At 34.5% G+C, this 15,435-nt stretch overlaps 1 protein-coding gene across 4 annotated transcripts in view; it reads left to right on the forward strand.

Annotated features, from left to right (window-relative positions):
* The window catches only part of camkva (CaM kinase-like vesicle-associated a), a 54,240-nt gene that overhangs the window by 2,803 nt on the left and 36,002 nt on the right, over positions 1 to 15,435 (forward strand). The window contains exon 1 of one of the 4 annotated variants that reach the window (XM_009302625.5): positions 6,741 to 6,948. The exons of 2 other annotated variants lie outside the window; for them this stretch is intronic. The gene's annotated coding sequence lies outside the window, so the exon portion shown is untranslated. Of the gene's footprint in view, positions 1 to 6,740; positions 6,949 to 15,435 lie in introns of those variants that run through there. One more of the 4 variants, XR_012408135.1, reaches the window with a different exon arrangement.

The raw sequence follows: 15,435 nt of genomic DNA on the forward strand, positions 1-15,435 counted from the left end.
GCTAAGAGGTCCTTTTAGTGCGCTCTTTTCCACCATTGAAGTGCATGTTGCGGAAATACTAGAGGTTGTCTAATTCTGACTGATGGATTTTTTTATTAAATCAATACCTTCATTCAGCAACAATGCATTAAGTTGATAAAAAGTGACAGGAAACGCCTTTATAAAGCTACAAAAAGATACCTATTTAAAATAAACCCATTTCTTTTAAAATTTGTATTCATCCTGAGAAACTGTCTTGCCTTTTTTTACTTTGTAAGCATTACAACTGTTTTTATCAACATTGATAAGAAGAAATGAGCTCCAAGTATGTATAATAAAAATAATTACTGATATATTTCTGAAATGCAAGTGTAATTTTAAAATCAGAATCAGAAAGAGTGTGCCAGGTATGTTCACACATACAAAGAATTTGTTTTGTTTTTTTGACAGAGCTTCTACAGTGCAACAGAATGACAGACACGACAAAAAAAAAAAAAAAAAAAGATATTGAATATATTTTACATTTAAAAGTAAATAGTGAATGCAAATGAGCAATTCCATGCAAATGCCAACCTTTCCATGAAAAATTAAGGTTTTCACCAAAATAGAGAAACCGTTTCTACATTTTTTTTTTGTGTAAGCAGGTAGGGCTGGGCAATGTGGCCTAAAATCAAAATCTCATTAATTTAACATTTTAACTCGATTACGAATAATTAATGATTATTTTAATATTATTATCATTTTTTGCCCTCATAGTTCACTGACAGGTTTTGTACAGTAAATGTGCTCACATATTAGTTTGTATGCGAAGTTTGTGTTAGTTGATTTTAAAATAATTGAAGGAAACACACACTATTGCCTAAAACCAAAAGTCACTTTTTTCTTATAAAGTGAAAATAAATAACTTGCACTTTTGGAAACAAGATTAATTATTTTCAAAGTTTTACATATTAATTGTAGAAAATAAGCTGTATCTCTTCTATATAAAATAGCTTGTGTATATTGTGTAAATAATATTTTAAACATTGCAGTTTTTGCATCTTCTGTAAACAAATATTTTAATGTAAATAATTATATTATTGTAATTGCTTTTTTGGCGCAGCTTCCAATCATCGTCAATGTAGTACAAACGTGCGACGTGTAGTCAAATCTTTTTTGAGGAGTTTGTAGGCATGCAGCATGAAGGCTGTGCCAGACCATACCTGTGCATTTGACATACTGTAGAAGTATAAATCAGCCTTAACAGAGCGGGGTCACATGACACCAGCAATTGAAAAAATGTACCTGGAAAAATTTGATCGATTATAGGTTCTTAATGTCAATTTTGATTATTTTTCGATTAATCAACCAGCCCTATAAGCAAGTGTTTTACAGTACTTAAAAATGCTCAAAAAAGTATCTGTCAGTGTTTTCAAACTATTATATTTAATTTACCAAAGTCACACAAGTGTCAATTTCACATCGGTCACATCCATAACGGAAAAGTGTCACATCCATGACAAAGCTTTTCCCTCATAAATGCAAAAATGTCAAATAAAATAAAATCAATGATTTTAATGATTTTAATTTTTTAAAAACTTATTTTGTCACATCCTTCACACGTTTCCTCATATAATATATAAAAAATGTTTACTGATTAATGTATTTCTGCTCCCTTAACTTTGTGGTTAGTTGTTTTGGAAAATATAAGCATGCTTCAATATAATATTAACGTATACTTTCCATGTGAATTTATGTTTTGAGTTTTTATTGCAAATGTCACATCCATAATGCTGGAATTGCTCAAATATACAAATTGACAAGTGTATGTACAGGTAAATTACTATACAAAATTACATGTGCAGCTATATGTGCAAATTGGCCAGTAAGGTATGTTGTTAAATAAATAAGTGTATACGTGTATAAACAGATGTGATGTTCGTTTCACAATTACTATCATAAAGTGTTCATGAGATGGATTGTCTGAGGAAAAGTGAATATAATAATTAAATTAAGGGCCATTTTGAAATCGTCAACAAATCACAGTAATTGAAAAATCACAGAAATTCTTTTTTCAGAAATTTTCTAAAGGGGGAAATTATTAATTTAGCAGTTTCACTCTACAAAATGTCTAATTGAGTTGTTTCTGTTTAAATTGGGTGAAACGATTTGTCAGAAACATATGTATATGAACATTCATCAGACAGTTTGCGTTGATATTTTACAACTGGTTAAAACAGCATAATTTCTACTAGCTTCAGTATGCACATTTTAAAACTAATAAATATGTAAAATATCCAAAAGCATTTATTGAGAATGAATAGAAGATTTAATGACCTCAAAATCAGTGCTGTTATAACATGATTTAGTCTGAATCATCTGCCCGACACATGAACATAATCTATAAAATAAGTGCTTAACACAATCACTGTGACACTCTTGCCATAGCCGGGAGAGACAGCTTTCTCATGGGAGAAGAGTCACTGAGATGCAGTCTGTGCATGTTTGAAATGCTGAGATCCTCTGTTTTATTTCTGCCTAAATGGAAACCTCCAGTTGACACCAAATTCCCTGGAGCGGCTTCTGAGGATATAAAATAAGAGGACGAGCATCAGTGCGTCTGTGCTTAAGTGTGAATGAGAAAAGCAGGGAGAGAAATAGAGAGAGACTGGAGTAGAAAAAAAGAGTAAAAGATAAATAATAATCTACAGTTTCTATGGGGGACCTTGTTTATGACAACACATGCCCTCATGACCTAGATTCATGGATCATGCCCCCAAGAGTCTCTCAATCTGTCCTGTCTCCTGACATAGAATACACTTATTTAAATAAGGACTAATAATAACTTTATTAAATGTGAATTTTAGATGCAAACAAATGTGTTTGAATGTATTTTTTTCATTTAAATATAATTCTGAATGGAAAAAAATGCTAAAACTTTCACTGGTTTAACTGATTCAGGACTTTATATGTCAGAGACTGACTTGGATTTGACTCTCTGTCCGGTGTCAGACCTAAAGGGGATTGTAAAATGGAAATGTTAATTAATATTTCACCCACCCACTCATATAGGCAACATTTCCATCACCATCTGGAGATGCATTAGTCCGTGCAGGTCTAATGGAGCTGGACTTATGAACACGGTTAGTGGATTTGTTGGAGTCATTAGTTTCACACAAGTTCAAGGGATGTTAAAGCACCACAACTGCGTTATTTTTTCCAGTAACTGTAGATAAAAGTTCTCTTAGGAAGTCAGTTTATATTTATTAAAAACATTAGCCTGAATGCAGCTTAATTAGATGTGCAACAGAATATCATTGATCTGGTCTTTATTCGGATGAAAATAACGAGGGTTTCTGACTTTGTGATCATGGTTTTTAATTAGGGTTTTAATATAATTGTTTTTTAGGTTTAAATTTCACAGTCATTCGATGGCTTGGGTTAGTAGTTTGAATATGGAAGCCAAGTGTCTTAACATGGAAAGCTCAGAGGGATGTGTTTTATCGTATTACAGCATTTAGGAGAAATTGCTTGCTGCTATAACATACCCATCACCAATTCCCCAAACTAGCACTAACCCAGCAAGAGAGCAGTCTGATGTAAGACTTCCAAGTTAAAGCTTGAGCATTTGAGACTTCTCTGGAGAAGCGTTGTTGTGGTTCTCTCACTGCAAGCTAATATTTGAAAAGCAGCCATGGAATAAAATAGAGCAACATCTTTGCTTTTATAGTCTGTTGGAATCCAGAAGCTATTGCTTTTCCCTCCTTTTTTTGGTTGCCTGGGAAACGGTGTTATCATGAGGCGGGTGCTTGTTGTTAAGTGATCCACCCTCAATGTTGTTCAGTGGAATCATGCCCAGAACAGCCAGGAAATGAAGTTAACTGAGCAGCAGTCTTTGTTCGGTGCATATCACTGCAGTCTGTGAAAGTTATACACGGAACTTTGCGAAATTAAAAAATAATATTACTCACTGTACAAAGCATCTTAAAGGTGAAATTAAAATATTTTTAGATGTTAGGTTCAGTGGCCTTATATGCTTTTAATTTATTATAATTTATGCACACACTGCATAGAAAAAGACTTGATCTTCCCAATCTATCTAGATGAATGTAATCATTCCAAATAGAGCTATTCAAATAATTTCATGAAAATCATATCGCAATATATATCGCAGAAAAACAAAATATCATATAAAAAATGTGTAATTAAGTTAGTTACTTATGAAAATGTTAAAGATTTTAAATGGGGTTACATCTAAATATGTTGAATAATAATAATCTGTTGCTTTGTCTGTTTTTGATATGCACGATGCCTTCTGCTAAGGCCATTTATTAAAGTGGTGCTATTCTGATGCTTTTGATTTTCCGGTTTGATTGCGGCGCACCACGTCTACCAGTTACGTTAATCCTCTCTGCCGCTAAAGCATTAGGCTACTACAATCAGTCTAAGAGCTGCCACCATAGCAAGTGATGAAAATGCATTTCATTGCTGGAAATTTAAAAATTATTTCACCCTGAAATCCGAGAAGGGTGCAAATATAACAGTTCAGTGCAAAATTTGTTTTTCTAGCCTTTCTTTATTCAACCCATGCTTATTCTGAAAACGTAGTCCCTCTGACTTTTCTGGAGTTTTTGTTTTTGCAAATCTGCAAGAGGCCGCTGTGTACGCTTTTTCACATCTTAAATGTGCCGTTCGCGCCTGCGCTGTTCTCCCGTGAACCCACCAGAGGTCGCTGTCAACCGACTGAATGACTGAATGATTTACTGGGCGACCGGCCAATTGACTGACCCACCCTCCTCCTTCTCTAAACCCAACCAATTTTACAGATTGACCCGCCCACCCGCTTACTTCCCTAAACCCAACCAACAATTTACAAAAGCCGGCAAGAAAAAGAAAAGCCCTCATCTGATTTTTACCACCTTTTCGGATTTTACCACATTCTCACCCTGTTGTTCTCCCGTTCATTTTATTTTTTGGATTCTGTTTTTTTCTTACATGATTTTTGGAATCGCTCTTCCCCGGACTCGAACCCGATCGTCGTGGTCAACTTCTCTCTTTATCCGGTGATGTACACGATGAGCTAACTGGACAAACTGGTTTTCAGAATGAGCCTGTGTTGTCTTTATTTTATAATAGCAAATGGCTTTTGTCATTATTGTGAGTGTACAGAACTAAAAACACACCCTTTCATTTCCAATGATATAGTATCACACACAAAGTTATGCATTTGTGAAATTCAGGGCACCAACAGACTCCTCTGGCCTAAGCGATTTTATCACATTAACAGTGTTGGGTAGTAGCATCGATTTAAGTAGTGACGCTACTAGCTAATTTCTCAGTAGCATGGCAGTAGCATTGCTACTTTATAAATTAATAAAGCTTTTCAGTAGTAAAGCTATTTTTTTAGTCAAGCAGTGCAGTAGCGTCAACACAAGCTACATTTACTGATCACGGATCAATATGTGACAGCACCGACATTCACAAAGCTGTGAGGCTGGTGTCTAGCCGATTAAGGTAAATCCATATGATGGTGAGAATGAGGATTTCTTCTTCCTGTTTTTCGGTGGTCAACAACAAACTTTTTAGTGCGTTACTGCCACCTTTCGCTCTGATTGGTGACGTCGCCAACAAATTAGGCTAACATGAGAAATTTCCTTGATGGAAAGATGACTAAGGGAGAGGAGATTTATCTATAGTTTACTGTAGTAAAGGCTGAGGTATACTATGGTAATTACTATTTGTTCATGATAGTTACACCCTGCACAAAATCTTTGATTTAGTAACAACAGTAAACAATTTTTGTTAAGGTCTGGTTTTGTGGTGGCTTTACTTTAAAATTAAATGAATATAATCTTAATTCAAGGAATGAAAGATTTTGAAATTCTAACAGTACAGAGCTACCGTAAGGTCACACCTGCTTGGTATAAATGCTTAAAAATGATTTAGTTAAAAATGTGCATTAGAAACTTAAAAGTAATTAAAAAGTAATCAGATTTAATCAGTTACTTTACTTTTATAAAGTAATCGAAAAGGTACACTACTTATTACATTTCAAATAGGGCAATTTTTTATCTGTAATCCATTACATTTCCAAAGTAATCTCCCAAACTCTGGCCATGAGCGCCAGTTACACTTGCACCGGTATTGACATGCACACCATAAAAGCTACTAATGCAAGCTGCAATTAACCTAAATAGGCCCACCAATTTGATTGTTCCGCAAAAGTTTCGTTACCTCTCCCTCCTCTGGTAACATTCTGGATCCGTTACCCCTATCTGTTCCAGGACCTGTAAATTTACAAATTAATCACTGTGCATACCCTAGCATCTTTTACACATTCCACGTCAGAAACGTACAATGTTGCACCGTTTTTTAATGCCCCAAATCATGTTTTATCTCATTTTACCCACATCTTATCATCCTCATCGATTCTGCTTGTCTGTGACCTGATTTGCACTGCGCTGGTCAAATGAGCTGCTGTGTCTGTGTTCTCTCATTTTTGCATCATCAGTACATCAGAACTTTAAGTAGCTCTCCACCTTTTAATGGGATAGCTCTCCCATGCTAATTTACCCAGTTTTGTTAATCTGACCCCTGACTTTGATCTCTATTTTTTCAAAGCATATAGTAACTTCTCACGGTAGAGTAGGATTTGTTATTCACCTCTGTTTGAGATGAGCCCTTACAGTACATGTAGACTTGTAGAGGTCTGCGCAATGTCTCGAATCCACCAGCCCAACTACTGTTGTCTGTACTCTAAAGCAGCCGCATTGTACTGTACCACTGCATTTATGTATGACTGTAACCAAGGCAACAAACAACATAAGGAACAGAATGGACAGATTAGTCGACTGGGTGTGAATCAAATCCAGGCTTCTTAATACGCACATAAATCTTCCAATTAGCTGTTCTACAGAGGGAACACTACACAGGTCTTTTTGGGAAGCTTCTGACTTCTCCGGCTTGTGTCTTTGTGGAGGTGTTTGACAGGTAAGATAAGATACACTGCCCTCTTTGAAGGTTGTATTGTGCGCTTTCATGTTGTCCGTTGGGTCTTAGGAATGTTTCCACTCACACTTTTTGTGTCCAAAAGTACAGTTGAGCATTTGAATATGCGGTGTGAATGACGTGTACTGTATGTTTATTGAGCGGTCAGCTTTAGAGCTTGTGTCAGATTTCATTTTGGTGAACATCAGAGGGAGATTTGTATGTGTGTTTGTGTGTGTGTGTGTGTGTGTGTGTGTGTGTGTGTGTGTGTGTGTGTGTGTGTGTGTGTGTGTGTGTGTGTGTGTGTGTGTGTGTGTGTGTGTGTGGTGTGTGTGTGTGTGTGTGTGTGTGTGTGTGTGTGTGTTGGTGCTGTACTGAGCCATCTGGCACCTACTGTTTCACCACAGCTTGATAAGATTCACCCTTTGAAGAGACCTAAGATTCCTGCTGTCTGCTAGGCCTGTGGTGTCCATCTATAGACCCATTTCACCAGAAATATGGTACACTGCAATATTTAATAGTTGGACATGAAATATGATGTGTTTTTGACCTGAATGTGAGGGATTCTTATCTGTATATATATATATATATATATATATATATATATATATATATATATATATATATATATATATATATAGCCTTTTTTTACTATTCCTTCTAACAACATGATAAAAAAAGTGTGAAGGTGCTTTTGAACATAAAATGTAATTTAGCAGAAGCAACAAAATTAATAAAACTAATCAATCGATCAATCAACATTTTACATAATTACATAATAAGGTCAAAAATCATATGAAATTTTAACAGAGAGAGTAGCCAACACACATTTTTTTTTTTTGGTGACAAAAAGTTTAAAGTGCTCAGCTTTTTTTTTATTTCTTCCTTAGTGATTTAACAGAAAATAGCACAGTTTTTGGTTGATTGAACAAGTGTTTTTTTTTTGTCCACAGAAAGGGGGAAATATTAAGCATGTTATTCTACTGTTTTATCACTCCATTAAATTAGTTAAAGCCAAAATAAAACAAATTAGAGTTTCTCTAGAAGAAAAAATATTATTAAAAATACTGTGAAAGTTTCCTTGCTCTGTTAAACATAATTTGGTAAATGTTTAAAAAAGAAAAAGAATTCAATGGGGACTATTAATTTTGACTTCAACTGTGTGTGTGTGTGTGTGTGTGTGTGTGTGTGTGTGTGTGTGTGTGTGTGTGTGTATGTATATATATATATATATATATATATATATATATAYACACACACACACACACACACACACACACACACACACACACACACACACACACACACACACACACACATACAATTGACATTACATATATATATATATATACCATATATATATATATGGTGTATATTAAAATTGATATATGTCAATTGTTTTGATTGATAGAAATGCAGAGATGGAGCTTCATTTTAGCAGTTTTAATTTGAGAAAAAATATGTGAAAAAAAAAAATAATAGGATATGAATAAACTAGAATAGCTCATATTCTTCAAAGTGAAACTTTCCTTTTGACTGAGCTGATTGTTAACTGTGGAGTGATGGATGAAAGACATGAACTGCACTCTTGCTTTGTATTTGTGAAAAGAGTTCACCTCTAAGGTTATTCCCATTGCTTTTTTTACACAGTTAAAATGTTTAATGCATTACAATAAAAAAAAAAAAAAATCTTTTGACACCCTCTCTGCACTGAACAAAAAAGACTGAGAGGATCGTATGATTAATCTGAAAAAATAAATCATATTGCCGATTCGAGGTATATTTTTCCATGTTTGAGTCATGTTGTGAATAGCTCACATTGTTTTTACTCAACATCATGAATCCAGACAAGCTGCTGTATATTAATTTCACATCATTGTAAATAATATTGAGAATGATGTGTGGTAAATAAAAGGGCTGTGTTGAAAGTGAATAACAAGTAAATGGGTTGCGAGCTCACTGTAAATGAATATAGATTAGCTGGGGTTATATAGGGTTTATGCAAATTTCAGTCCTCTTTCTGCTTTATGTAAATTAGCGGTGTCTTTATCTAATGTATTACCATAGCTGAGAATCAGATCTCGCAAAGACTGAAAATGTCAAATCTTCAAATGTCCATCATTAGTTCATATCTCTCTGGGAGGGTCAGGTGTTTCACTGTAGCATCAGCACATCTGACTCATTGTTGATCTGATATTAAGTGCTTTTCATGATTCATCTATGCTTGGTTGCAAATTGAGGATAAACATTTCTGAAAATGTTTGAACTGATAAAACATGGTTAGCATAGCTTTCTAGATGATTCCAGTTGATAATTAATCATTTCATTTTGAGTTGACACGATGGCTCAGTGGTTTGCACTGTCATCATGACAAAGATAAAATAAATCAGTTATAAAAAATGACTTATTAAATCTTTGCCTCGTTTGGAGTGGGTGTCTCCAGGTGCTCCGGTTTCGCCCAAAGTCCAAAGACATGCGCTATAGGTGAATTGAATAAACTAAATTGGCCGTAGTGTATGTGTGTAAATGAGAGTGTATGTGTGTTTCCCAGAACTGGGCTGCAGCTGGAAGGGCATCTGCCGCGTAAAACATATGCTGGATAAGTTGGTGGTTCATTCTACTGTGGCAACCCCTTATGAATAAAGGGACTAAGCTGAAGGAAAATGAAAAATAATTTTATTTTAGACGGCATTAAAGCTGCATTTAGAATGCATTTTATCTTTCTAGATGCCTCTGGACGCCTCAGGCTGTAAACATGTCAAATTCGGCCTTGATTAAAAATGTAATACATATATAGTCACCTGACAGTTATGTGCACTGTATGTTGTTGTGCAGTGCATGTAAGTAGAGTCAAATGAGATTAAAGGGACTAATGAGATAAAGGGACTAAGCTGAAGGAAAATGAAAAATAATTTTATTTTAGACGGCATTAAAGCTGCATTTAGAATGCATTTTATCTTTCTAGATGCCTCTGGACGCCTCAGGCTGTAAACATGTCAAATTCGGCCTTGATTAAAAATGTAATACATATATAGTCACCTGACAGTTATGTGCACTGTATGTTGTTGTGCAGTGCATGTAAGTAGAGTCAAATGAGATTAGTTAGTTAGTTTTTTCTGAACTGTATTTATTTTTTGTTCTGGGATATTTTATTAGAAATTTTAGATTTTAGTAATAAACAAACATGACTAACTCAGTTAAATCTGAAAATGTTTTCAATTTAGCATCTAATGCCGAGTTCAGACTGCATGATTTTAGCCCTGATTTTGACTCGCCGACAGGTTTTAAGAAATCGCAGACAAATGGCTGAAATCACAGGCAAATTGATGCTCGTTTATGTGAGTAACAATCACACTGTGTGAACTATCATAGATGCCATCTGAGAAAATCGCAGATGAGTCGTCGACACCCGTGAGATATTGGCAGGCTAAATATCTTGAGCTGTCGGTGATACAAAATCTTGCCGTCTGAGATGTGTTCTGATTAAAAATAACATCGGCGATCACCTACAACCATTGAGAGAGCACCATCCACTAGTATGGGTATCTGCAGGCCAGTTGGGGGTTGGGGAAGAAGTTAAAAGCGCTTAATTTTCGGTCTATTTAGACTCAAGAAATGGAGGAAAAACTAGTGAAAATTTACCAGGAGCACCCGTGTCTGTTTGACATGTCATCTGAGCAATATCTAAAACTGGGTCAAAAAAGAAATAAAGTTGAGGAGAAATTGCTAATTCTCTACAAAGACAGGTGAGCAAAATAACTACTATCTACCCCACTCTTTCTTATTATGTAGTTAGTTGCAAAAGATATATTACGTCCCCTCGCATTGTTTCTAGGTCTCTTCTCATGGGTGTTTGGTTGTTAGATTTTGTGAACTAAGACAATGTTGTTAGTGATTCTTGAAGGGCACCTAATTTACCCCTTTTTCAAGATTTAAGATAACTCTTTTGTGTTCAGAATGTGTCCGTAAAGTTTCAGCTCAAAATACCCATCTGATTATTTATTATACTTGCTGGAATTTTTCCATTTTAGGGGACGGGGTTAGGTAAGCCCATTAAAAAGCTTTGAATGCATTTTAGATTGCACTGTACCAGGTCTGCATCCAGACCCCTCTCCAATTTTCTGCTCTGAACACTATGTAGCTGTTTTTGTTGTCTGTGTCTTTAATGCTAGTGAGTGTCAAAATGGGAGGGATTTGGATTTTAATATCAGAAAATAAAAAAAGAGACTAATTGTGTTCCTATCACCCCAGTATGACTGTGGACACACTATACATACACACAGTTCTGTCCAAACAGCTTACAAAAGATGATTTTCATCTTATGTGCCCTTTAAAAACATGCAATGTGAAACCACATTGACCTATAATCCATCCTACAGTGTGAACACAACACCGACAGAACGCTACCTCAGTCATGCAGTGTGGAAAACATCTGTGACACCACTACTTTGAAAATCATGCAGTCTAAACTTAGCATAAATATTAAAATATTATGAATTTTTGGAACACTGAAATAGGGTTGCATGATTTACCGATACTATAGTAGTATCGCGATACTATAGCTCCAAAATACTGGTGGTGCCACTTTAGTTTGCAAACTGTACTATCGTCATTAACGGTCTAGCTACAATAGATAATGTTGGATGTGAAAAGTCACTGAAACGCTCACACATTTGTGCAACAATAGACCATTTTATTTTAGTAGAAAAGACAATTCAAATTAAGATACAATCTTTTTTAAATAATGACTCGCAGTGAAATTTTGAATTACTTTTGGATTGTAACTTGATAAGACTGAAAAACACAATAGATGAAAAAAAAAAAGCAACAGGAAACAATAGCCCCTTTCACACATACAGACCTTTCCGGAAAATTGCCGGCAATTTTCCAGAAAGGTTGTATGTGTGAAAGGGGCTATTGTTTCCTGTTGCTTCGTTCTGGCTATTTTCCGGAAAGAGAAGTTGTAACATTACCGGCAATTTGCCGGAATGCTGCGCTGTGTGAATGCAGAAGGAAGATTCCCGTAATAAGCGCGTGCACTTCTAGAACGTGCTGACGTGAGACGTCTGCTATAGCCAATCACAACAGTCAGACGCATTCACGTCCGCGCGGTTTGTGAGAATAAAAGCCTTTGAATATTTTTCCAGACACATTTAGCTGCTAGAAGTTAGTCAGATCACGTTTATATGTTCTTCTTAATGCCAACTGTGTAAATAATCATCGATGAGATGCTTATGATAAGCCGTTGTTTGTTTACCTTCAAGCTTTGCGTGTGCCTGTGATACAGCCTATGAGCGCCTGCACACGCACATTTTATGAACATCTCGACATGCGAAAGTGATCCTGCGAAAGTTGTTCACAATATTGATCATCCACAGAGTTTGTAATTTAGTCAAATGTTTACAAATACAAGCGCAGCCGTTTAAAGCTCATTTGTGGTGAATGATGTCAGAATTTACCGGTATTTTGGAATGGATGTGTGAATGCTCTTTTCCGGAAAATTTCCGTAACGTCCTCGCCTGTGTGAACAGCGATTTTTTCAATATACCGGTAAACTCTTTCCGGAAATTTTCCAGATATTTACCGGTATCACTGTGTGAAAGGGGCTATTGACTAAATTTTTGACCACTTCATATAGCCTCATTTCTTTCGGAAAAATGCTATTTTTGTAACAAATCAAATTTGATATAATTTGTATCTTTATTTTATTGTATTTTTTGATGTTCAGTTATCTACAAAATAAACAAAAAGAATGAATAAGTTCTAGGTGAAGTGACGTGCAAATAATACTTTTTTTTCCATAAAAAGGAAATTATTAATTAAATTTAAGACCTATTATAACATGTAAAATATAGCATTTCTGACCATTTTCTTTATTATTTGAGTTATGATTTACAGTATCGCAATACTGTATCGTGATACTTAAGCTGATATAGTATCATCAGAATAATTAATGGTATTGCGACAACCCTACATTGAAATTTATCTTAGTAACTTTTGCTCAAATTCTGTTGTATTCCTTAAAAATACAAACAATTGTTGATGATGCTGATGATTTATATTATTAATAATATTATCATCATCATCATCACTACTATTACATTCTGAGAAGTAAATTTTATTCTAAAATATGTATATTTGTTGATGTTTACTTTGGCAATATTTGCTTTGAATTTTTAGTTAAATGTTCCCAAAGGTTGTCTGTATAGTGCAAAATGTTTGGGTGTACAGCACCTTTTTATTTATTTATCTATCTGTCCATCCAAGATTTGGCAAATTTCATTTATTTGTTTATTCATTCATTTTACAGCTAATCCTGTATTTATGGCTGGATTATGGATTCAACAATTCCATCTGAATTTTCCACATTTTTCACATTATAGGATTTTATGAAATGCAAACTGTAGTTTGCTTACTACACTAGACCTGTAATAACTAGTTTATTTTTGTGGTAATTTTTTTTTTTCCACAATAGATAAATGAGAAGCAAGATGGAAAATAGATGACTGTTTAATTCTGTGATTGACTAATCAGAATCTGGTATTTTAGAGAAGCTGGGTAAAAAGTACTCATAATGTCCATGATTGCGCATAGTTACTCTCATTGTCATGTGATTGGGGGCAATGCTTCTGTTTTTAATCAAGCTTTTGCTTTCATGGCCAGAGCACATTTACAACACACAGTCCTAACTCTATGATTGTGCCAAATGAAAGACACAACAACATGATGCACCATCAATTAGATCACTAAGTACCCATTTCTAAAAATAAACTCATCCATATGAATGTGTTTTGATAAATAACGTCTGACTCACAGCTAATTGATGTTACGTCTCTTCATTTGTTTGATTGCAGCAAGAGAGATTGTTTTTCTCTGTTAAGAGGAGAGTAAAACACACTTATTATGGCCCATGGAACCTTGATGGACAATTTTTGAGTAGTAAATGCTCAAATGGCACTTTGCTAATTGAACATCGACAGACGCATAATAGAATTACAAGACAAATTGCAACAGGGTCATTATAAACCGTTGACTTCCATTTCTCTCTGTTTGTAAATATATCATTTTTGTTTTCATTGCTGTTTTACCATCTAAACTGCTCAGAGGACATTTTTATTACTAGAATGTCTCTGTTTCATATCTAAATATATGCAACAAAGAAGATACTGTAACTAGATTGATAATGATAAAAATATAGTTTGAGATATGAAATAATACAGTGCAACTGTAGCTATGATATCACGAGGGGGACAATATCATTGAAAACATTTTCAAGGCTTTTTTTCATCTTATGAATTAATAAATCATCCGCATGCAATAACTATTCATCCTGCTTTTCCTGCTTTTACAATTATTTTAAAGACGTACCATTGTAATAGTGAAAGAGCAAATTACCTAGTGTTTTTCAGCAAACTCAATGGCCTTCTGAGAAATCTAATCCTGTACAAATGTGTATGTGTGATTATTGATATTTAATGATTCACCATGCATCTCTTTGTGTATGTTTTGACTTGCCAGGGCTATACCAATGGCTATAGCAATACTACTGCTTATCTAAGAAACAAGTATTGTAATAAAATGCAGAGCAAAGTAGAGCAAAATAATGAAAGTAATTAAGGAAAATAGCCAAATACAGAAATCTACCATTTCTAAAATCAGCATCAGTTAACTGCATGTTTTCCCTAAGGATAAAAACTATGATGAAAAAAATATTTGAAAATTTTTATTTTACTTCTGAAAAAATGTTGTTCACTCAAGAAACTTGCCTTCAGTTTTTTTTTTTTTTGCATTTATTTTTTTTTTTGCATTTTCCTAAATAATTATTGTGGCATGAAACGTTTGTGTGTGTTTGCTCAATGATGTACTGTGAAAGTTTTTCCCATCACAAAAGTTTGTAAAGGAATTGAAAATGTCTGATGAAAGTGCAAAAGTTTTAAAAAAAGAGCGCAAAATTGATCATTTCTCTTTAGGAGCTCCATGTTCATTGTAAAGTTCACCCCAAAAATAGAAATTGGCTGTTAATGTACTCGAGGCATTCAGGATGTAGGTTAAATCTTTCAATAAATAATGATGATGATGATTATTATTATTACTTTAACCAGGGCTCCTGGTGATTCATATGCTGTAGTGCAAGTCAATAGTTGGTGCTCGCATATCATTATACAGCAGGAAGCTTTTTTGACTCACAAAGTGCTGGTTGATGTAGACTTGCATTTTATGAATCATCCAAGAATAGTAACTTTGACTTAAAATTATTTATTTTTCTGAATGAAGAACAAAACAAGTCATGCAAATCAAGGATCAAAGAGTGTGATTAAATTAGTTTAATTGATTTTGTCACATTTGTTTACTTGTGTTTATTTATTTATATTTTGTAACCCAGGGAAAAAAGCAACATTTCAGTTCTAACATAACATTTATTTAATTAACAGATGCAATGCAATTTAGCTCAAAAACAGACAGGGGCAAAAATGTGGGCACTAGTGCTGT

The sequence above is a fragment of the Danio rerio genome, chromosome 6 (assembly GCF_049306965.1).
Source record: "Danio rerio strain Tuebingen ecotype United States chromosome 6, GRCz12tu, whole genome shotgun sequence".
Taxonomy (NCBI): Eukaryota; Metazoa; Chordata; class Actinopteri; order Cypriniformes; family Danionidae; genus Danio; species Danio rerio.